Source organism: Equus caballus, chromosome 23 (assembly GCF_041296265.1).
Source record: "Equus caballus isolate H_3958 breed thoroughbred chromosome 23, TB-T2T, whole genome shotgun sequence".
NCBI lineage: Eukaryota > Metazoa > Chordata > Mammalia > Perissodactyla > Equidae > Equus > Equus caballus.
This window is the reverse complement of record NC_091706.1, coordinates 21,216,704-21,241,838: the sequence shown is the minus strand read 5'-3', so window position 1 is coordinate 21,241,838 and position 25,135 is coordinate 21,216,704. Positions and strand designations below refer to the sequence as shown.

The 25,135-nt window shown below is 43.9% G+C and overlaps 2 long non-coding RNA genes across 12 annotated transcripts in view; both read right to left on the bottom strand.

Annotated features, from left to right (window-relative positions):
• The window catches only part of LOC102148207 (uncharacterized), a 48,616-nt gene that overhangs the window by 8,480 nt on the left and 15,001 nt on the right, over positions 1-25,135 (bottom strand). For 7 of the 11 annotated variants that reach the window (XR_011431360.1, XR_011431364.1, XR_011431358.1 and 4 more), the window contains 3 exons: positions 23,852-23,947; positions 21,935-21,990; positions 21,708-21,815 (listed from right to left, as the gene is read on the bottom strand). The exons of 1 other annotated variant lie outside the window; for it this stretch is intronic. This is a non-coding gene — a long non-coding RNA (uncharacterized lncRNA). The remainder of the gene's footprint in view (positions 1-21,707; positions 21,816-21,934; positions 21,991-23,851; positions 23,948-25,135) is intronic. 3 more of the 11 variants (XR_011431366.1, XR_011431359.1, XR_011431365.1) reach the window with 3 other exon arrangements.
• On the bottom strand, positions 1,433-10,459 carry LOC138920330 (uncharacterized). Its single transcript, XR_011431369.1, has 4 exons — positions 10,212-10,459; positions 9,657-9,921; positions 8,588-8,855; positions 1,433-1,572 (listed from the first exon to the last, which is right to left on the bottom strand). It is a non-coding gene; the product is annotated as an uncharacterized lncRNA (long non-coding RNA).

Genomic DNA, 25,135 nt, shown 5'->3' with positions numbered 1-25,135 from the left:
ATGGAATAAGATTCTCACATTTAGAAATATGCAAAACTAGCTTCGGAAAATAAGGTTTCATCTCATGTGCCAATTCTGACTAACTGCTGATGGCTGCTTGGAACATGTTAAGAAGGATTCTGAGGCTTTTTCTGAATGAACACAGTGATCTACTAGTGATGTCTGACAGCAGAAGTGCAATAAGTGGTCAGAGTGGTAATAAACTTAGTACAAATTTGCCACATCTGGCTTGGTTATTAAGGAAACAAGCCAAGAGTATTTGCCTGAGGCCTTTCCAATGCCTACTCAAACAAAGTATTAGATCCAAGAACCTTTAAAAAATGAATTTACATTCCAGTCATTTCCCAGATTTACACATGTAGGGAAAGTCAACCAAGAGCATCCAAACCAAGGCAGAAGCAGAACAGAGGAGAGGCTCCATGTGCTTCCCCAGAACCCTCTTCATGTATTATCAAATGTCAAACAGACTCTGCCTGCTGGGATGAGTGAGTGGGGAACACAGATGTCCCCAGCATGCCGCTGAGCCAGTCCTCTGCCAAGCTGCCCAGCACCTGACACGGCGACGTCCTTACAAAGACTTGTGGGAAATCACAGGTATGAAGATGCTCTTGGGGCAGAAAGGCTGCGTGGGTCCTTCCCTCACATCCCTGCCTTCCCACCCCTGGATTGCTGGACCGAGAACAGAAGCAACCGGTTGCCGCCACCAAGGTCAGTTTGCCCTATTGATACAGATTTTCCTGAAAATCAAAACCAAATTGTCCTGATAGGAAATCACCCTATCCCTGGTTTTCAGTGGTTCTTTCCCATAGTCTCTAAGGTAGCGGATGAGGGGAGTATGATTATTTATACAGACAGATTAGGTTACTTTCATTCTTTCTGAACTTGGGCATTTCTTTCCAATAAGACAGTATGATGGGCAACGAAGACACAAGGAGAAATCCTATTTGGTCTGTGCTTTCAAGGAGCTCGGAGCTTAACTGATAGTCAAAGAATATTTAGAAACATATTGTAATGCAGGGTTGGCAAACTTTTTCCATGAAAGGCCAGATAGTAAAAGTCTTCTGCTCTGCAGGCCGTTTGCTCTCTGTTGCGACTGCTCCACTGCACTGTCATAGCACAAACGCAGCAGGGACAGTGCTGATGTTGATGGGGGGGCCGTGTCCCATAGGGATTATTTACAGAAAAAGGCTGCTGGCCAGATTTGGTCTAGAGTTTCCTGATCCCTGTTTTAGACCCTATTGGAAAAATTAAGACCTGTGATGAGCATCTCTCAGAGGAAGAGGGAAAAAAACCAGTGGATCAGTCTTTGGTTAGTGTGGTCACTTGAATAATCAGAAGCTTATTCCTTGTTGGTGATTTTTTAAGTTTATGAGAACTTCAAGTAAGATCTATGGTATCTCTTGTGAATATGTGAAGAAAGAAAGTAGTTAACTTTAATAATAGAATGCCTTTATTCATTTAAAATTATTTTTAATACAAGAATTTGGCATAGTCGTAATTCATTCAGTGAGGAACAATTGCCAAATATGAAAACAACGTTGTAGAAATCCACAGGGCAGAGTGCAGAAAGCCCTAGAGGGAAATAAGAAAAGTCTCATAGAATGTGTACAGAGCAACTGTGACCCTGTCATGCACAGAGTTCTTAATTTTCAAATCATCATGGAATATTCTGGAAAACCACCCTCACCACAAAACTTCAACAAAGGCTCTTGTTCTCGTTCATGTACCCTCTAGCAACTAAAAATTTATTGAGCATTGGGGCAAATAAAGAGTCTAGAAAATGTGATAGAAGATCAGAAAGCACCATTTTACTATTAGATACACTGATGTTCTAATGAAATCCTGGTCTTACAAAAAGAACTTGTTTCTGGAAAGTTGATTAGAGAAGTCCATTTAAATACAAAGGCTTTGGGGCGAGAATGCTACTGGCTCAGCTTGTATGACAGAGCAACTTGTCTCCCAAAGGTCACTGCACTGTCCCTCATGATGGCATTAAACTTCAACGTCCTAGAGGTTAGGGAGAAAAGTACTCTCTGTTTTATTGTGAAACCAAAGTCCAAACAGATTCAGCTACAGTCCATAGCACAACCATTGCCATTATTTTCAAAATGACTTTAATTTCTAGAGGAGGCAACAGAAGCAAAACTGAGGAACTAGCCACCTGGGAAACTTCACTTGCACATCACCAATGCTCCTGCTCTGTCGCCCATATAGTCATGTGCCTCATAACCATATTTTGGTCAACAACAGACCACATACACCATGGTGGTCCCATAAGACTAATACCATAGAGCCTAGGTGTATAGTAGGCTACAGCATCTAGGTTTGTGTAAGTACACTCTATGATGTTCACACAACAATCAAATTGCCTAATGGCATTTCTCAAAACATATCCCCATTGTTAAGCGACATACATCTGTACTGATTTTAGTTTTGCAAATGTTGAATAAGGAATTACTCATTTTAATTATTTGAGTCAGCCTCTCTGATTGACGATGATAAAGGTTAACTGAAGCAAAAAACTAAAATTTGCTATTGAATATTCACAAAGCTAAATAAGCGTAGAACTTTAAGTTCTATATCTGGATTCATGTAAGGCAAAAACATTCTATAGGGAAGATGAATTTGAGGCCATATATGATCCTGAGTGTAAATGTCTCGGGACAGGCAAAAATTCCAGGCAGCATTTCAGACTTTCAAGGCAGTAGAATTGGTGAGACCCAAGTCAAGTTCTCCAAAGAGTAAAGGAGGACCCAGGTGATATCTGGGGTACAGATGAAAGAAGCAGAAAATTTCACTGAAGTAAATATATGATATGATGAAAGGGTGGAGCTGGAAAACAGGATGACAGGCAAGGTATAGAAGGACAGAGAGGGCCCAGGAGGGGTAGAGAGATCTGCCAGTCTGGGGGGTGGGGAAGGGCTGTGGGTACCCCTCTTCATGCTGTCCCCTCCCCCACACTCTAAAACTCTTTGTGACACTTCAATGCTCTGTAATGCAGGCCTGGGACTATAGTCAAATGACTGCACCCTCAGAGCCCAGTTCCCACAGGTAGCCTTGTGATTCAGACAATGGAGTTCAGACAAGGGACTTTTCTCTCATTTCTGAATAGCCCTATTGAGTCATGTCTGAGCTTTGGGTCAACATTCCTGGATACTCATTCCAACCTCACCTTCCTATGTGGGTTGGGGTTGCTCCTTCCGTTCCTGGGCTACCTGGTGGGGATTCCAACTTTACCAACCTTCTGGAAAACCAAAGACTTCCAAAAGGTAAGGAACTCTCAGCAAGCCCCCAACAGGGACTCTTTATTGTTGTTTCTATCTCTATCCTCATATTTTAAAATGAGTTTAGTTGGCTCAGAGAGACACCTAAGATGGAAAGTCTGAGTAGAGGATAGAATAGCATCCTTCTAGGGGAATAGGCTGGGCAGGGCTAGGGGTTCAGCCTGGAATGTTTCCCTAGGAAGTTCACAGTCCACCGAGAGGGGTGAAGGATTCCAGGATAAGATCCCAAACTCAGTGATTCTGCACTCCTGGATCGGGTTATTTAGAGTTTGGGATCTGTGCAGGAGAAAAGAGTTCCCAGCACTTGATCATGAGTCACATTCCCATTTCAGGTATCACTTGACGAAGGCTTCCTGTGTGTTGGGCAGATCAAGAGAGCAGGGCTGAGTCTCTGAGCAGCGACTGGAGTCTGAGCTCTGTCCCAGGATACAGGCTCCTCTCAGAGAGCACAGGCGTGACTGTTGGCCTCAGAGTCGATACCCTCCTTGAGGAGAGGACTTCTGACTCAGAATATCAAGTGTGGACCTCATAGAAAAAAATCCTCCTTTGAGCTTTCCAATGAAAGAAAAAGTGAAAATATTTTATCACCTTTAAAAATTAACTAAAGGAAGGAACACAAAATTCTATTAATTAAAATAGAGAGTCATATTATTCTTGGATAATGGATATCTGAGTTTCCTAGAAAGAGAAGGGAGACAAATGAGCCCAGCACCCTATTCTTTTCTTTTTGTTCTCAGCGTAAGGGCAGAGCCAAGAGGAGAAGGAAAAGTGGAACATAGAGAGGTAAGATCCTGCTTATTCCACCTGAGCTCTCCAAGGGTGACTCTTCCCATCCTTTCCATGAGGTCCCAGGTCCATGATCTCTGAGGATGTCAGTTGCTAGATACAGTCCCTCTCAGGAAACACAGTCCTCAGAGGAGAGGCTCAAAGGAAAGCAGTCAGAACAAGAAACACTTCTCAGATTCGAGCTCTGCCCATCCCTGGGCATGAAGCAGTGATGGACCTGGGCAACGGGTGTTGACCAACAGGTGGCCTTGTGAGATGTCGAGAGTCAGAACTTCTGTCTCCTGACCTTGTGAAAGTACTTTGACTTCCTGGATGATCAGATTCCTCTTTGAGGTAACCACTGACCTATGTTCCTCACAGGGTGGTTTTGAGCACCTCTTGGCATTATATATACACACACACATACATACACATACATGAAAACCCTTTGTGAACAGTAAAGCAACATACATATGTGAGCTTTGTTATTATCATTAACTATGTGATCTTGAATCCTAATTCTTGGGGATCTCCAAGTCCAATCTACCAAGGGTACCATAAAGGACATTCTACTCTGCCTCCTAAAAGAGATCTTTGCTTCTATCTTCATCCTCCTCCTGGTTTCCCAGGTTGGAGAGATTGCCAGAGCAAAGCAGAGGAGGCAAGGAAGGTGCTTTCTCTTCTGCAAAGGTGACTAAACATTACCCTTCTTTCCCACATCCCTCTTTTTAGTAAAGTCTATGAATTTCTAGGACCTCAGTGAAGCCTGGGATTGCCATGGGAGGGAAAATCCTGAGTCAGAATGTGAAAGCCTTGGGTAGAGGGAAGCAAGTTACATTGCGAGATCAAGGAAGTGAGGAAGTGTGAAAGGACAGTATACACTGGGCGCCCCACCTCTGCCAGACCTGCCAGGTCCCATACATTTGTTCTGGTTCTGGCTGCAGCTTTGTACCTCCTGTCTCCTGCAGTCCCCTGGGCCAGCATCATGATATCTTCTGCCTTCATCAACTGTTATGTCCAGACTCATTCCGTGAGTTGCGTAATACTGCAACTGATGAGTCAATTGGCTGAAGTGCCTGGAGGCCCTGGAAGATACTCCTCCCTCTATGTCCCCTTTGGCTTCCACAGCTTCTGTGACTGAGTCGTTTTTCACTCCGTCCTCTGCCTTCTCAGCAGTCCCTCTAGGAGACCTAATACTAGCCCCTCTACCTGAGCCTTCCTCACCCACCTGCATTCTCTAACCTAACCTAATGACACCCTTAGCTGACTTTCTTTCACCCTCACCATCAGGTCTCTCTATGCCACCAGAGCCTTTTCCTCCCTTAGATTCCAAATTCCCAGACTATTTCCCAGCCCAGCCCCTGCCTTTCCTCCTCTCCAACCACATGACACTTAGACAGTGGATCCTGTTCTCCAATTAAAGGCCACTTTATCTCTGTACTCCATCTTTTCTCTTGATCACACCCTTTCCCGAGATATCAACCCTTTACCAGATTTGTCCCAGACAAGGAATCCCACTGACTGATTGGCCTGTCATCACACACCACCAATCCTGTTTCACAACCACCACACTGCCCATTACCTGTAACTCAATCTAAATTGATTTCCATCCTATTGAGGCCTGTTCCAGAGAAGTCACCTCCAGATAGCCCTGGTAAGTTGTCCGCTTGTCCCAACAATCAGATGTCCTGACCATTCAAGCCTGTCAATTTCAGAATCCAGTTGCTGGCAGACTCATGTTAAGAATATGTTGTTTCCCATGTTATCACACTGAATGTCCCTCACCAAAAATATCAGTTCCCCAAGATTCTAAATGATCATACCTTAAAATACAGCTCCTAAGTGAGTTAAAGTTTCAACTGGAAAGTGAGAAGCATAGCCAGGCTCAAGACATGTCCTCTATTTCAGATAGCTTGCTTTCTAAGTCCTCCCTGACTCAGTCCCAGAGCATTTCCAGTGGGGACATGGGAGTTTTCCAGGTGGGGCACATCCATTTGGAGAACACCGGGATCAGCATGGAGCAGCAGCAGGAGCCCTGGGTTTCTAAGTGTGTGTCATGGAAGTTCCAAGACAAGAATTTCCCATCAGCTGCAAACAGAGTGAGGCCTCTGAAAGCTCCAAAGCAGAATGTGGAAGTGAGGACTCTCAGGAGTAGGGACATCTAAAGCTAGAAAGAAGAGCCACTCTATCGAGGACAGAGAATTAGAGGGCACTTCCCCATCTCTGTCACAGAATGAACAGTTTCTTCCTGAGAGTTACTTCAGAAAAAAGAGGAGGCAATTTTTTTTTCAATGGATGAATTCCAAGGGAAAAATCATAGGGCAGCAAAGTCCCCAGCAAAAACCCAAGTTCATGTCAAGCTTTGCACAACATGAACGCCCCACTGAAAGTACAGCTCTCTTTGTGAGTTGTTGGCCTCCTGAAGCTCATGAGCTCATGGCAACCATCGGGAAGATACTAGAAGAGAAACTGGCATGTGGGTACAAACCTGAGGCGATGGAGTTAAGTCAGCAGAAGGACAAACTGCAGGCCCAGTAGAGCCTGACAAGGGACATCCCGCCAACTACGGAGCTCTCTCTGACTCCCAGCCAGGGGAATGGGCAAGGACCATGTCTTGCAGCCAAGACCCTGGCACTGCTGACCAGAGTTGTTTATAAGTGTTAGCCAGAACAGAGATAGGATCGGACATCCCTGGAAAGTTGTAGCCTTCAAGGATCAGTGTTTATGCCAGAGTCAACCCCCTTCCCTGCCCTCCAGGGAGTCTGTGCCTCATCCGAGCCCCACCTGCATGTCAGCTATGCCAGGTCCCTCCAGCCACCCTCACCCCTGAGGAAGGTACTGGGTTCAGGGATTTGACTCTTCTATTCAAACAGAAAATGCTTCTCCAATACTTCCAGGGAGGAAATATGTCCCCAAAGAAATCAATCAGTCCTTCTTGAGAAAGCATCGCAGTTTTCATGAGAACACATCCTCTGATGAGAACAATGATTAGCCACAACCAAGAAAACTGATCCTCCTCAAATTTTTCTGCTAACAGAGAGGGGTGTTCTCTGTGTAGTGCATTGGGCATGTAGGTTTGGGGTACTCTCAGGCTTATGCTCAGGGAAAGGAAGGAGGGATGTCAGCTCTGATTTCCTCTTTTGGTTTCTAAAAGATGACAAGTCCCTTGTAGGGGACCTGACAGTGGCCATCTCAGTTTTATCCTGGGTCCTTTATTTGACCCGGCTCAGATGTCCTCTATTTAAAACACTTTATTCTTTCATAAAAAGTACAGAAAGTTTACTCTAAAAACTTCAGTCATTTTCAAAGTGGGCAAAACCCTTCAAGTCCAGAACTTGGCTCAACCTGTCTTTCCATCTGCTCCCTCACTATCCTGAACTATACACAGCTGCAGGGTGGGATGCATTCCTCTGGAATAACACAGCCAGAATTCCCCCTTGTGGCTTCAGAAAGTTTTGGAATTGGAAGTGTGGAGGTGTTTAGGCCCTGGCGTGAGTGGTAGGGGGAAATGTTGCTCTTGGATCTCTTGGTGAGGAATAAATGTCACCTGCTCCTCAGAGCCCTTCTCTCCCTCAGGAAGTCTGGAGTGTGGGCCATGTCCCCACCCCTCACCTGACCCTAATGAAAATGGGGAGCAGTTCACCTTTCCCCTTCCTCTACCATTCCCAGAACAGTAGGGAGAACAGAGCTTGCAGCTCTGAAAAGGATCAGAGATACGAATATTTTCCAGAAAACAGTGGCTTATTTTCATTTAGAAAAAGTTGCTGACTCCAGAGACTCTCACAGGTGGGCAGTCAATGGGGGGCTGTGTATGGATGGGTTTTGTGATTGTGGACACTGGAGTGGCCAGGGCAGGGTCTAGGAACTGGGTGGATCCAGCTGAAGAGTCTGTTATACGTAGGGTGTTAATCTGTCTAGAAGGAATATTTTGAGATCTACAAAGAGGTCTCCTTGCTTGTGAAGGATGCTGAAGATTGGGAAGAGCCGCCCCTCAGGTAAATCTCTTCAGGCTGCCTAGCTTGACAGCAGCATTACAAGACCAAGAGATCACCGAGCCATCACTGAAGGAACGGTCATCGGGCAGCCACTCAGGATATGGGAGGGAAAGAAACAGAGAGTAAAGAAAATGTAATGGTGGAGTGAGTGTGAAAGGAAGAAAAAAATGAGAAGGGGAAGAATGACCTCATCATCATTCTTCATGACCCCATCCTGGCCATGCACTCCACCCAACACTACCTAGGCCTTGCTTCCTGGAGACTGATCGGGCTTAGTGGAGCAGAATACTATCACTGCAGCATAAGAGGATGTGGGATAGTCTTTGAGCATGAAGACAGTTTCTCCAGGGAGACTGTCAGAGAGGGTCTCCTCCTATTTGGTGCCCGCCTTCCCAGCCATGCTATATCTTACACCAAGGTTACAGTAATTTAGGGGTGTGTTACCTATTGCTATGTAATGGATACCCCAAAATTTCTTGGCTTAAAAAAAACATATTTATTAACTCACAGTTTTTCCGGGTCAGGAGTCTAGGCAAGGCCTACCTGGGTTCCCTGCTCCAGGGTCTCTCACAAGGCTGCAACTAAGATATCAGCTGGGGCTGGGGTCTCATCTGAACGCTCAAGTGGGGAAGGACATACTTCTGTGCTCACTTATAGAGCTGTTGGCAGGATGCAGCTCCTCAAGGCCTGTTGGACTGAGATCCTCAATTCCTGGTGGCTGTGGGCTGAGTAGGATGGAGGCAACCCTCAGTTCCTTGTCCTGTGGGCCTCTCCAACATGGAAGCTTGCTTCATCAAAGCCAGGAGAGAGTCTGACAGCAAGGCAGAAGTCACAATCTTTTGTAAACTAATAATGGAAATGACATCCCATCACCTTTCCCTTATTCTATTAGTCAGAAGCAAATCACTAAGTCCAGCCTAGTCTCAAGGGGAGGCGTAATTACACAAAGGTGTGAATATCAGGAGGCAGGGATCATTGGAACCTTCTTAGAAGTCTTCCTAACACCAGGGTTTCTTCTTGGACACCCCACTCAGTTCACTGAAGCAAAAGTGGCCAAAGGTGCCAAGTGGATCCTTGTTCTCAACCACATCCATGTCCTCAAGGTCAAAGCTGCTTAAGAGCTAAGTGGAGTGGTGGCTGAAAAACGTCAAAGACGTTGGAGCATCCAAAGAAGGAGACAAAGGTGGCGTGGAGGTAGAGGTGGTGTGGGGTCATCATGAACGGTAAAGTGAAAGGAGCCCTTAGAACCACCTGACTCACCACTGCCAGTATTCAGACTTAGAGGGGAGGAAAAGCTAGGTGCAATATGCTTCACCCTGGCTCCACCTCAGTCTCTCCACTCTGCTCTAGCTCCAAGACAATAAGCCTAAAGAAGCAACCTTCAGCTCCTGCAGAGACAGCCAGGCTTATAGAGGAAGCAAACCCTACAGGTTGCACTTAAACCCTACAGGTTTAATTTCTGCTCTTATTAATATATTTAATATAACATATCCATCATTTCAAATTTGATCCTCACAGTTTGAACATCAGAATGAGTCACACAATCGATGGCAAAGCCAGCACTAGGGAACTCAGAGCATGTCACTCCCATTCTGGGATGTTTTCCACCTACCGATGGCCCGAGGACTTTAACCAAAGGAGAGTTGGTGGCCTAAAGGGGCTGATGTACTGGCTGGGGTCACATAACAAGTCACACCTGGTACCCAGATATTTGCTTCCATTCAGAGAAACACTGGATGAGACAAGGAGACAGAATTTACACACTCAGCACGTCTAGGAAGTGACCTGTCCAAATGAGATGGTAGCACTGTCCACAAGTGATCCCACACTCTTGTTCTGCTTCTAGGACTGTTTTCCTTGTTCCCAGACTCCTGTTCCTATGGGAAAGTAGGACTGTCATCAAAAGAAGGCATGTGTATTAGCTGAACAATGATTACAGAGATAAGGACCAATTTCTCTAGAAAAAGATTTCATGTGCTTGGTTCCCATGTCCAGGTATCACAGTATTGTGCAATTTCAGGGGGTCTCATTCACGTATTTCGTGGTGCCTGAAGAATTATCACTGACATAGAATGCAATGGGAATGGGCTACCTGAATTTTTACAGCCTCAAGCCCACACTCCAAATCTCACGTCAGGACAAACAAAATGCATGAATTGACTGGTACCTTAACATGGCTTGGGCAGGGAACCCCAGATCCCAGGTTCAGGCATCGTGAATTTCTCCTGTGCCAGGTGCCGCCTAAGGGAATCAGCTTCCTTGAGTCAGCCTTCGTGGGGATTAACACTGCGAACTGTGCCCCAATCTGCAGTCACAATGAAGGGGCCCAGGCTATGAGAAGGGGCTCTTCTCTTGAGGGCTTTCTTCTAGAACTTCCACTGGCTCTGGATCACAGCCTTAAATTAGGCTATTTTCCTGGGGTTACAAGGACATGTTCACTTTTCATTAAGGAGGCCAAGTAGCAGCTCAAAGACTTCTAGAGGCTGTCTCCTTATCTCCCAGGAGACTGAGGGTCTCTTCCTTCCTTCTAGGGGCATCAGGGGGCAGGGGGCAGGGAAGGAACTGACTATTATGCAAGTTTAACAATGTTTCACTGTGGGAGGGGGTTGGGCTGACAATGACAAGAGGGGGCAATATTCCTCTACAGTGATTCTTGCCCAGCTTGAGGCAACCTTCATTTGAAACAGGATAATTTACCAAGCTGTTGACTGCTGTTTCTACTCCCTGCCAGAGGGGCTCCAGAAGGAATAAATGTTATCTTTCCCCTTTTGTCTTACAGGAAGTTCTGGGCTTCTGGTCTCAGGGGTTATTAATGGCTTTCATGTTTCCTGACCCTGAACATAAGTTGTGATGCACCTGTTCTACAGTCCTGTCCAGACCATCATGTGGGAGGAGGATAGCTGGGTGTCCCCAGGAAAGAGGAGATAGGGGTTGACACAAGTGTTGGGTGAAAGGAGAGTAGCCTAAAGGTAACAGCAGCTCCAATGTCTTGAGAGTAAAAATGCAAAGACGAGTCCCTTAAGTGGGTGGGTTCTGTGTGGACGTCCTCTAGGAGACACCACAGGTTTTACAGGATCAAGTGATGTTGCTGAGATGACTAATCATCAAGCTCCATCACCCTGAGAGTTGCAACAGACACTGCATCGCTCACACTTAGCACAGAGGCTGTGCGGCCACTGGCGTTTTAATGGGCCAGATGGGCTTAGACAATGAACATCCCAGGGGCAACCCAGGTGGACTCAATATCACAGGCTCTTTCCTACATATTTTTTCACAGTGAATATTAAACTATACAGGCAAAACGCCCCCAGTAATGACTAATAAGAGATATCTTTTTACTCTTTAAAATGGGGCTTTGAGCCAGATTTAATTTAATTTAGATTAAGTACTGCTTGTTGTACTTCAATGTTGCGGAACAAAGTTATGCTTTTTTTTGTGAGGAAGACTGCCCCTGAGCTAACATGTGTGACAATCTTTCTCTATTTTATGTGGGATGCCACCACAGCGTGGCTTGACGAGTGGTGCTAAGTCCACACCTGGGATCCGAACCTGAGAACCCTGGGCCACTGAAGGAGACCACGCAAATTTAACCACTAAGTCACTGGGCCGGCCCAAAGTTATGCTTTTATGTATATTATGCTATTTAATCTTTACAACCCTTTGAAATAGGTTTATTTACCCTCTTTTACAGAAGGGCATGACCTGAACGACAGAGAAGGTAATACATATTTAATGTGCTAGCACAGAAGAGGGAGACAGGGATGGAGAGCCCCCTTATACTGTGAGGGATTCTTTGGATGTAAATGACAGCAAATACGAAGAGGATCTGTTGATTCAGGCACCTGAAAAAGTCTGGGAGTAAGGCTGCCCTCAGGCAGGAGGATTCATGCTGGGGCTCAGTTGATGCCATCAAGATTCAGTTTCTATCCATTTCTTGGCTCTATATTCTGGACTGGCTTCACTGTAAGACTTTCTGTCTGGCAAGTTAGTAGCTACATCTTCCAAGTTAAAGTGCAGCTTAAAATGGGTTGTCTCTCTCACTAGTCCCTTCAAAAGTCCCACTGTGTCTTATTGTCTCTGGTTGGGTCACATGCCCATCCCTGACCAATCACTGTTGCCAAAAGCATGGACCAATCTTTTTGGCCCAGCCTGAGTTAAACACCCACCCTTAAAGTAAGAGTGTTATGACAGACAATTCCATGCGCACTTGGACTGATACTGAGAACTCGGTTAGTCCTCCAAAGGGCAATAGAAGGACTATTTCCAGAAGGTGAGTGAATGCTGGGTATCAAAACAACAAGAACAACAACAAAAACAAAACAGATGTCTACCACACCCCTCTTTCTCACCGCCCCACTTCTGCCTTCTTGTCCAAACTCATGCCATGGACTGAAGCTTACAGCTGCAGGAAATGCCAATTCTGTGGAGACCTTGGAAGAGGAAAGAGGCTCAGGATAAGAACTCAAAGGGGGAGGAACCAGTCAGAGGTCCCAACATCCTTGTGGATAGACCATCCAAAATCTGGCCTGTCACTGAATACCCCTCCTCATCTTAGAGCCCTTTACCTCCATTCCACGTCAGTTATGGCCATATCCTAGACATTACCACCAGGAACGTTTCCACATTCTGAAAGAAGACAGTCTGAAATCCCACCCTTTATTCTCTCAGCTTATGCCCTCGGTATGCCAATTCTTCAACCTATTCAGGAACTATAAGCCACTTTATACTTTCCCCTGTCCACCTGACAACCTTCTGTCTCCATTTCTCCAAGGAAAACCTTATGGTCCATCACTTAACCCCAGGCCTAAACAGCGCTACTCTAAATGGCCTACCCCTTTCTCCTTTCATCTGTCCTGCCTGGCAAAATCCAACTCTGCCTTTCTTAGACCCGCCTTAAAATAAGGGGCTGATTCCTCTTGGATGAAATCACACGAATAAGAGTTTTGGGTCCCCATAAATGTCTGTTCTACAGCTACTGGTCAGCTCCACCACTGCCTGAGAATCTGCAGTCATTCCTCCTGTGTTAACATGTGCCAGGCACTCTTCTTCACCACATGGGACACCCAGTGGAGGCAACAAACAGAGTCCCTGCCTCGGTGGAGTTTCTGCGCTTGTTTTCTAATCAACTCTCTCGCCTAAGTTCTCACGACAATTCCACTTTCCTACAACTTGTCCACAATCCTCACTTGAGCATATATGCTGGACCGCCACAGGGGAATGAGAAATCATCAAATGAAAACTTCTCACGATAAAACCGTGAAAACCACAACAAAACAAAAATGCAGTCCCATTCCCTCTTTCTTCTTCCCTTCCCATTATACTGAAAGGTTTCCCTCAATGCTTTCCTTGATCCTCGCGAGCTGAGATCTGCCCTTGCTTTCCAATTCACAACACTTTTCACATGTATGGAATATGTGGCTTAATTATCTACCTTCCCAGAGGAGCAAGACCATGTTTCCCCGATCACAGCCAGGGACACCTAGCCGAGATCAGAATCCTCTGGATGAACATATAGGAAAAGGGAGGGATTCCTAAGGGGAGGCCCCACCCAGCGTCCTCTAGGGGTGGGGTCAACTCAGTGGCAGGGCCTGAGAGACTGTTTGACCTAGTAGTAGCAGCAAAGGCCAGCTGGATCCTGTTTCCATTGCTTCTGGAAGACAAGAGTTCAGATTTAACTCAAAGACAGGTTCTCACACAGGTTTCCGGATGCCCAAGCGACCTTATCCCCTGCTGTGCCTGAAGGGTCCTTCCCTCCATCTGCCATTTCCATCCTGGCCAGCCAGGCCTTGTGCCTTCTCAGCATGAACCCTGACTCGCTGGCTCAAAAAAAGCCTGGAGGTCTGGAGGCGGGGTTGCATCTGCCAGACACTGGTCCTTTCCACGGGCACTTGAGGGAACTCCACAGAGGTGATCACAGTAATAAATAGAGTAACAATATTGACACGTTAAGACTTCGCCTTGCACTAGCTGCCTGGCCTTGCACAAGTAACCTAAGTCTCAGATCTCATCTACTAAGTACAGAGATACTAATATGTGCTAATAGGGTTGGCCCCGAGAACTGGAATGAGCAAGTAAAGAGCTCTGAAGAGTTAGAACAGTTAAATTTCTAACATTAGAAGTTTAACAGGTGTTACCCATTATTACCATTCACTTAAAATGCTAGACATCCTCTTTATTATTTTAGAAGTATCAATTTTCCACTCATATGTCCTTCCCTTCTTCCTTCCTAACAAATACATTTATTTAGTACCTAATATGTGCCAGAAACTGTGCTAGGCTCTGGAATACAATGAAAAGCAAAAAGAGGTAGAGTTCCTGCCTTCATGGATCTTACAGTGTAGTGAGACCACCAAACAGAAATTAATCACACAAGTTCATGTAAATGTCCGGTATAACATTCTATAAGGGGTTCATGAGCTGGTTGATGGTGCCAAGGGAGTTTAAAACACGGGGATCTGGCTTAACCAGGGAGGAGAGGGTCTTCCTCAAGCATCTCTCAAGAGCTGATAAAGGTTAAGAGGTAAAAGGTGAGTAGGAGACAACTCGGCAAAGCAGGGAGGGAGGAGTGCTCCGGGCAGGGGAATCTGGGTGATGGGAGCAGACAGTGAGGAGGGAGGAATGTGATGCAACAAGAGGGAAAAGCACAGGGGGCACAGATTACGCAGATCTCTCTGGGGCAAATCAACTAGTTAAGCCTTTGGAGCAATGTGGACCCAGGAGAAAATTTAAAGTTAGGATTTATGTGTATGTGTAGGGTATTCCAATTTTAGTAGTATTATTTGAGTTTCCAAAAGATTACTGTGAATGAATTACCATGAATTAATACTGTGAATTAATGAGTTGTTATGATTTAATGTGAAGAATGGTTTAGAGGGGGATAAATAGGATGTGAGAGGCCAGTGAGAAGGTTACTGCAGTGATCTACAAGAGCGATGACATCAGCAGGGAATATGCTGGTGGTGGCCAAAGGGAGTGATGAGGATGGATGTGAGTGGTATTTAACAAAATTCCTAACATTTGGAGATGGATGAGGTTGAGGATGGGGCAGGGAGAGCTGGGTGCCATGGATGACTTCATTAATTCTGAGATGGAACATTCTTCCTTTTGTTTCCCTCCAGTGCCCAGGAGGTCTAGGTTGATACAACATATGGGGTCTTTTATAGAGTTGGAAGAGTCAGCAGACCCGAAACATTTGAGAAAGCCCACTTGGGCTGCTGATTAGCCAAAATTAAAGAGGAAGTTCACCTTCAACCCTTGTCTTTGTTTTTCCCAGCTGCAGAAGTCAATTTCTGTTGCTCTCTGACTCAAGTAAACACCACTCCCTGTCACCTTATCCCTTTGAGGGTCAGTTCCACTTCTATAGTTTCAGTGGGACATGATTCTCACTGACAGTAGGAAGTTCAACACCCAGAGCTGCAGCTGTGAAAATACTTTCTCCTCTCCAGAACTATTAGTACCCCTGGGAAACACATCCTAGTGCCAACCACTCACTGGTCCTGAAGTGACCCTGTTATTGGAGGAGGTAGTAAAGGAAATGGTATTTCCAAAACCCCAGGTTGCACTCTCTAGCATCAAAAGGTGTAAGCAATAAAATGCTCACTAGACTTAAAGACCAGGGAGTAATCAGGGGCTGGATGCTCCCCAGACTGTCTCTGTGTGTCAGCAAAACATATCTGAACTCAGTGAAATAATCCAGGAGCAAGTGTTCTCCTCAGTGGAATAATTAGACGACACAGGTGGTCAATTTAGAAAAGCTAACTATCTTCTTCTGGCCTGCTTCAGAATTTCTGTTATGAACAAAATCCAAGGCAGATTTAAGAGAACAGGACAAAGACTGCTAGATGTTGACCTGGAACGGAACCCATGTTTTATTCATCTTTGTATCCAAGCACATCCACAGTGCTCTTCAGGTGGTAGATGCTCAGTGAATGTTGGTTGGTTCAAGGATTCCTCTATGTTTTCATGGAGTATTTCTATGGTATAGAGAGTTAATCATTTTTCGCCCCACCTGGTACAGGTGGATGCTTCGTGTATTCTGTATTTATTTTAAACAGTATTTAGCTACAAGGATGTAATAAAATGAAATAATAAGCAAACCAGTTCTAGCATGATTTTACATATACAGATAGATATACTTTCTGACTAGGTGCATATATGGATGCTCTCCCTGGAAGATGCCTTTGCCACCTAAATTGCACTAGATTGAAGTTATTGATGTGAGAGAAAGGAAAAGTAAGATAAATCTTACAGCTTAATTTCTAGACGGGATTGCGATTTAAAACATGAATTTCAGATGCTTCTTGTGTACCTGGCACAGGCACTGGTGGTTTCTGATTTGACATGATCCAAAACAATGGTTCTACGGTCCCCTGTCCTTTAAGCAGTTGGTTTGTTCTCTTGATCACTATTCTGTACTTTCCCACCAGCTCCCCATCAGGGCCCCATTCCTTCCGCTCTGTCCTGGTGGAACAGTCCCTTGACCTCCATTCTCATACTACTCTAGTCTCACCTTCTCCTTGTTGCTAGATTACTCTGTTACCAGTTGTCAAGTTGTGGTTCCCAGACCAGCAGCATAAGTATTGCCTGGAAGTCATCAGAAATGGAAATCCTTGGCCCTCACCCTGGACCTACTCAGGAAGGAACTCTGGCTGTGGGGTGGGGCCCAGCAATTTTGCTTCAACAAGCAGGTAACCTCCAAGGCGAGAACCACCGCTGTACATAGAGCTCAGTGCTGAGCATATCACCCCTTTGCCCAACACCCTTGACTGCCTTCCTGCCAACAACCACGTGAGCGTGTGTGCATGTCCTTCTAACCAAGCCCTTCTGCAATTGAGCATGTGTCCCTATCCCTGGAGGTGTGTTCCACACTGTCATCCTCATGGGTTACCTGCTCCTTCCTCTGCTCTCCTGCTTCCTCTGTGTTAATGCTGGGTCCTCTGCTACAACCATCCCTCTCCTCCCTCTCCTTGTAGAAACCTTACTCATTCTTTAAAGCCCACTTAATAACGTAGGTGAGGAAGACATTTCCTCTACCAGCTCTAGGTTCTTCTGGTTGGAGAATGAATTAAATTCACATGAGACAGAATAACAGGAGAAAATTAAACAAAGCTTTATAACATGTATACACGGGAGAGGCTCAGGCAACTTGAGCAAGTAGCCAAAATGGCTGAAGCCACCATCTTAAATATCACCTTCAGCTAAAGACAAAGGAGGATGTTGGGGGTGGGGGGAAGTCCAGCATGGGAGATTACCACACAAGTACAGTAAACAAGAGTCAGGTTATTATGCAGACTTGAGTCCTTGCCTTTCACATTGCTAAGAGTTTCTAGAGATAAGGTCATCCCTCCTTCCAGGTACACAGAGGGAGACACCTTTACAGATGGAGATTTCCTTTACAAAGTAAATGTCTCTTAACAAAGGGTAAGTAAATTCTACTTTTCATCATTTCTTTCCTGTCTGCAGTTTTTAAAAGTAACCAGCCCAAAACAATCCTCATGCCAAAGAGATATATCTTGGGGTGGCCAATTCCAGTCCCCCATAATAATATTTACCTAAGTAATTCATACCCATGCCCTTAAAACCAAATAGTACTGAAAGGTTTATAAAGAGCCACAACACGCCCTCTCTCACCTCACAACCCCAATCCTTCCTATCCCCCCAGTTCCGTTCCCCACAGAAACCACTTTAGCCATTTCTATTGCAGTTCTTCTTGCATTTACCTCTATTTATATAAATAATAGGCGAATACTTCTATTTAAAAGTAATTTAAAAACATTATCTACTAACTTGCCATGGTAGGTAAAACGTGAATAGCTGAAATTCTGGTGGATAAAATTTGGTCGACACACCATTCCCCTCTTGACTCTTCTCAATCTCACCTCAGTTAAATCTTATTCATGCCAAGTTCATCTTGTATCTCTTAATGCATGTCCGACCTCCCTACCCTTGTATTACAGCCACATTTGTATGTGTGTCTCTCCCACCCCCACTGGGTGGTAAGAGCCAGGGAAGTCTAACCTGTCTTTTACTTTCTCTGACTTCTCCCAGGGCAAAGCACAGGGCCCAGAATATAGGTACACAGGGAGTAAATGTGACCAATTTAACCATAAAGTAAAATATTTGCCTGATCTTTGAAGCTTAGTGGTGTGACAACAGTACTAGGAATGAGTCTTCCCTTCCTAATGTGGTTTTCCAACATTATTGTGGGGAATAGTAAACTGGAGTCAGGGGACTTGAGCCAGACCATCTTCTTGCTGACTTCTTCTAAGACCTTGGGAAAGGCACTTAACAGCTTTGCTTCCATTCTTCTACCTATAAAGTGGCACCAATAATATCCATGGGCAGAGTTGTAGGGAGGACCAAATACAACAGCACATGTTATCAAATATAAGGTATTGTACTGATTCCTTATGTTTAAAAAGAAAAGTGTGCAACCTTATTATCTGGTTGCACACAGGGCTCTAAGGAACATTAAAAACAACTTTTAAATAGAAAACTTCATTTTTAGATTATCCAGAGGGTCTTTCTTCCAAAATAAGTCGAAGATTTTTCAGGGGAAATTATATTCTAATCGTCCAAAATTTGAAGCAAGAAAATTCAAATGTTTAGGGCCTTTCATCTATTCTTACTTTAACTTTTGTCTATTCTAACTTCAACCTTTTTTTTACATAATTATTTTACTGATGCCATATTAGTTTATAACATTGTGTAATTTCAGGCGTACATTAGGCTTTGAGGGGCCTTCAAGCTTAATCTTGATTTGATGGTTGAAAAAGAACATCAACCAAAGGCACATTTTCCAAGCCCTTATCTCACCCCATCCATTAGAACAATGTGAGCTACTGTTCTACGAAAACTAATTAAACCTTAAATGTATAACCAGCTCTATATCACCAAGGTTAATGGGACTACATGCATGCATAATTATATCTTACATCTATACAGTGCTTTTAACTTGTTCAATCCACTTTTCACTGTATTGTGTATAAAAAACACGAAATTTTTTGAAATCCACAAATAAAGCAAAAAAGTAACCTTAGAATCCGTAATTTCAACTTTGAATCTTTCCAAAGTTATTAGGACTAGTAAAACTGTCTAATAGGACTTTCATCGCCCTACTCTTTTCTTGACCCCACTTAGCTAAAGGCCAGAAATGACAGAAAGATCTGGAGAAATCTCCAGAGGAGAGGAAGCCAAGGAGGGAAGGAAGCCAAGGACCTGGGCCATCCACAAACTAGATCATTAGCTCCAAGATAACTGAGAATAATTGACTGTGTGAGGCCAGAAAGTCCAGAAAGAGATGAAAAGGCAAAAGAAATGACATGTGAGTAACAGCATTTACAAAGCCTGTCACTGTCACTCCTGCAACAAGTATTACTGAGCACCTACAGTATGCCAGGTACTTTCAACAAAGAGGATGGATACAGCAATGAACAACCCAGGCAAGACTGCTACCCTCATGGAGATGACCTTCCTGAATGGTGTAGACAGACAACAAACAAGAACACAAACAAGATAACTTCAGGTAGCACTAAGCTCTGTGAAGTCCATAAACACAGGAATGTGATAGAGCCTTGGGGAGGGGATGCTGTTGTAGATAAAGCCACCAAGGAAGGCATCTCAGGGTATTTGAGCTGCAACCTAGAAGAGGAGCCCAACTTGTGCAAGTCTGCTAACCAGATGATGGAATGAGTGAACTCGCCAAGTATGCTAGAGGCAGGGGGCTCCAGGCCAGGCAGTTCCGTGGTTATTCACTTTGTGTTCTTTGGAGATGTTGCTAAAACCTCTCTAGGACCCCTAAATTATTGCCTCTACAATGGGGGTTGCTAATAATGATCACCATTACAGGTACTCTGAGGAATAATGGGTTGTTGTGTGGAGCTACATAAATACTCAATAACAATCACAAAAAGAACCTTTCATTAAAGTCAGCACCGTGATAGGCAGATCACACTTAGACACCTCAGCAACTGTGGAAATCAACATGACTGCTCCCTGTGCACACCAGCACAATCCTTTAAAACAGAAAAAATAAATGAGCCCATGGTCCTGATATTCAAAGTGGTTAGTGGTTAACTAACTGGAGAGAAAGCTGTTGTGTGAAGTATAAAATGGGAGAAGGAAGACAATGGCACATCACAGCCCAGCGCAGTCACAGGGTAACTAGTGAATCAACTTGATGCTTGCTGGTACACACGTCCCCTACTACAGAGTGGTAATTTTAATTTCGTCAGGAAGAGGCGCTGCCACCAAAAGCACCAGCAGAGGGAAAGTGGGGTGAGGAGCCGGATCAGCAGCATCTCCGGCAGCAGCCCCCTCTGGCCCTCTTGGCCTTGGTAAGCCTCCCTGGAGGGAGGACTGAGCAGTCAGCACCAAGGGGCCCTACCTTGGAAGGGCACCAAAGAAGTGGGGAGGGAGGAAGGGTATTGTATTTTCTCCTTTCCAGAATGAAATATCCCAATGCTGTGAGAGACTTCAGTTGTCTTCATAACTGAGCCTCCCCAGAAAGATATGAATCCACCTATTAGCAGCTCCTCTTCTGTCTCCCCAAACCTCTCCCCAAACCATAACATTAAGACCACAAAAAATGAATTCTTTTTTGTGGGTTCTACCATCTCTTTGATATAAATATGCATGTGCCTAAACATTCTTTCCACTTTCCCACTGTACATCGGCAATCACATTGTGTAACACACACACACACACACACACACACACACAAGCACACCTCCCCCCCGCCAAGTCCTTTGTTAAGCCCTGGCTCAACTATTATAGAGTGCCTGTAGAGTGTAGGTCACATAGCAGAAAAGTTCAAATTATTGTGCTTTGTCTCTGAAAAGCAGAAAGGAAAAGAAGAATAAAAACAGAAAACATTTATTTTAAGGGTGACTTTGCTCCATGTTGACTGAACAGGTCACTTTCCCACTGTGGGGCGGGGAGAATTGAGATGATCTCTGAGGTGCTATGAACCTGCAGTACAGACTTAACATTTTGAGGCTTGACTAGAAATGAGGGGCGTTAAAAAGAATATAGCAAGATAATCCTAGTCTTCAGGAGATTATGGTTTAAACTGGGTGGGGGAGGATCGAGATCCTCAAAAAAACCTAATCGATTTTAACCAAATGGACTAAAATGTTAAATACACTGGGATATTATATTAAAGCAATCTGGGTGAGCATGCTGCAGGGGACATGGTAAGCACTCAGTCAGTTTCCTGCTGGTAAGTGAGGCATTTCCACCTGCCAGCATCTTAGGGTGCTCACACCTGAACCATTTATTTAAGCAGACCATTTGTTCAAGTATTTTGTTTCCAAAAATAATCAACGGAGGAATCTAGAGAGAACTGTCCTTAAGAGATGTGGTCATCGTCATGGCAAAATCAGTCTGGACTAAGTTGGTTCCTTAGCAGGACTGCCTAAACAGCTTCCAGATCTTGTCTGGTTAAGTGTTTTTAATGCCTTGGTTAATAGTGGACTATCAGTTAGGTGGGAAATAAAGTCATAAGGAGGGAATGTACCTGCTCAGAGCCTGTGCTTTTAAATTAAGTAACCCATACTCAACAAAATCCAGTATCGAACCCCAAGGAATGTTCCCAATCATTGTCTTGGGCCCTTCATTTCATTTTGTGCTTTGTTTTTATTCAAGTCTCTATTTCTGTTTTTACCTGGCATTGACTTTCTTGACTCCCTTTCTCCTCCCAGCTTCTGGCTCTGTGCTCCCCCTTTGGTCTTGATGAGTATTTTGGCTTTCCTGCTTTTCACCTTTGGCACTCCTTGGAAAATGGGTTTGGTTTATCTTCTGGCTCTTTCTACTTCTGGCTGATCAGAAATTTTCACTCTACTCAGCCAGTTCTTGATCCCAGGACCTTCCCCTGGCTTTGACCCAACTCACTGGCATCCATGCTGGGCTTGACTCCTCCAGGTGGGTTCATGGGCAAGAGGAAGGATCTAACAAGAAAACAGGAAGAATACGTGACTCAACTTAAACTGTACAGGGCACTGAGGCCTTGCTGGCTGTCCAGTCTCTGCCTCCTTCTTCCTCTGCTGCTTTTATCCCTCCTGTCTTTGACTCTTTCCATTTTTATTAAGTCTCCACCTTCTAACTGGTCAATCCTCTTCTAGAATCCCTTTCTAAGACTTCAATGAGAGTGAGAGTGATATCCACTAGCCAAAATAAATCTGATAGCCAGGAGAAACTGCTGAATCTCTAGTGTCTATATAGCACTTATAAACTATCATTTAACTATATTAGTTGGCAAACTGCTCTAGTTTTCCAAGGATTCAAGTGGTAGGTAAGTCAATAAATATCTGTCAAATGAATGCATGAATACACACTAGTTTTGTAGCACTGCATCAGGTACTTTAAATAACACAAAGTATAAGACTTGATCCTCGGCAGAAGAAGGACCTCTTCTCATGTCCATTCATAGGACTGTTTTGAAATATCACCGAGGGCCAGACCACGCTCACTATTTCTTCTATAACAAGAAGTCATCTCTTTTTGGTTTTGGGGAGGAAGATTTGCCATGAGCTAACATCTGTTACCAATCTTCCCCCTTTTCTCCTTCTATCTGAGCTGCCACCATAGCATGGCCACTGCTGAGTGATGTAGGTCTGTGCCCCGGAACCCTGGCCGCCAAAGCAGAGTACACTGAACTTAACCACTAGGCCACTTGGGCTGGCCCCAAGAAGTCATCTCTTAATGTACAACCACTTCATATGGGCAAAAGGGAACGTGAGCAAAGCCCGGATTATGGCAGTAATTGACACCCGTGGGCTAATAAAGTCTTGAAGGTGAACGGGGCACTACTATCAGTGGGTTTTCTACATAACTGCTTCATGAACAGTAAAATGCATAAAAAATAAGCAAGGAAAATGAACTACCACCCGTGTCAAGTCACAAAACACTGATAGTGCCCCAGAAGCCTCCACTCTCCTGTTCTGATAACCTACTTTTTGTTATAATTTTATCACCTTTGTAAACTGCTCCAAAAAGTTTAGTTTTACCAGTTTTAAATGAAAATAGATTAAACAATAAAAACAACTGCATGCACATTCAACATTGGACGTGAAAACGAAAATTAGTTTTTTCAATAAGATATTTTGAAGTGTACAATTTCTATGGGTGATCAGAACATTCACTCATTAGTCCACTTTTATGTTTGCTAACTGCCAGTCACTCTACTCTTTAATACCCTTCAAAAGCATTCGTCGCAAAGCTGCCTTTGGTCTTATACTAATGCTTTCCTGGAATCAATGGAACTACAAAGGAGACAGCTCCTCATAATAAAATGGATGTTGGCATTTCATAATCATCAATGTAATTATTCCTGATTTATACTATGCTTCAAAAACTCTCTTCCCTCGCTCCCTAAAGTCTGTACTTTCAAAATGGTATCTACAGCTTTAATTATACCTGAAAATAAACTTCTCTTATCACAAGATCTCTTTGATCATGGACTGCACCCATCATCTTCAAACACCCTATTTTTTAAAAAGCCCACTTATAGCATGCTCCCAGAGTTATATTAGCAATGGTGTTTTTTAACTGTTTCTTTAATTACTGTTCATAATTATTGCAAATCAAAGTTGTACAAATGATTGGATGCTAGTTGAATTATCTATCAAACTGGGGTGAAACGGTCCTTTAAACTACTGTATACTCAACAAATTTAGAGAGTAAAAACTGAAATGGAACTTTAGTGTTTAGGTCTCCATAGAGAAGCCAATCAGATGCTGTAGTGTTAACAAGGTACTTCAGATCCAGAATAATCCTGCTAATCACACTTCTTCCAGATTAATCAACTACCATCAGTTTCCATGAAGAGGAGGACTTCTTGTGGGTTCTGGTGAGACAGGATTTGCTAAGGCAGACAGCAGCAGGGAAAACTCCTGGTGATAGGATCTGTTAGAGCAAAGGACAGAAGACAAAAAGAAGGCTGTATGCCTAAGAAGTGATCTGGACCACAAGTGCTGTAATTATAAGCTTACAATGTTGCCACACTGCTTTGTGAAACAGATTTTTGCTGTTTATTAATTATTTTTCCTTGTTTCAGGTTTGATATTTTTCATGATGTAATAAACAGTGGGATCTAGGCTCATTTTTCTGTGTATTTGGATTCAGTGAGTAGAGCGTCCTGGTTGAGTCAATAGTTTCATGTAAGGAAGACTTAAGAAACAATGGCAAGGAAGGTTAGGTCAGATTATGAAAATCATTCAAATGCTTATATTGGATTTCATTCTTCAGCAGTCATTTAGTGTTTCTTTTTTTTCTTTTTGTTTAAATTGGGAGCACGATGAGGAAAACGGTGCTTTTGATGGTTTCTAAGAGGATAAAGACCGTAGGCAGGGAGAGTAGGTAAGATGACACAGCAATAATTCAGGCATTAAGAAACAAGGTTAGACTCGGCTAGCGACGGGTGGCAATGGACTGGAAAGGAAGGCAGGATGGACACAGTATTATAAGGGGAGAATCTGGCTTCTTTCCTTTTGTTTTTTCAGCCTTTTGGGTTTAATATCATTCAAGCTTCCTGATTTGTTTCACTTCCCATTTATATTTTCCTTCCTCCTTTGGTAACCTACTTTTTCTTTCCTGTTTTTCCCTCTCGTTCCTTTGCCTGCATTTAAAGAAATTATCTTATTACCTTCCTATATAGAATGATGATTGAATCAGTCAGGCAGATATCAAATGGTAGATTTGGGTAGAAATTAACCATAAGTTTAATTAACTGATTAGAGTACGTTGCTTCTTTTAAACAAAAATGTTTTTACACCCTTTATCTTCAGTTAGAAAGAAGGATAGAAAACAGAAGAGAGGCAACGAGGGAACAAAAGAGTAGAATGGGAAGGGGAGGACCAGAGACTTTCATTTATTCATTCATTTAAGAAGGGCTGTGCTTCCAGAGAAAGAGACAGTGCCAAAAAAATAGGAAAATACCACACAATAATTTGTGTTATTGTAGTTGTAGCATATATTTCCCCTTCTAACTCAGTTGCGTAAAGTAGAGATGCCAGGATGGGAGGCTAAAGACTAAGGTGAGATAGGCAGTCTCCCTCCCTCCCTTATTGCCTGCTGCTTCTCATATCAAAAGGC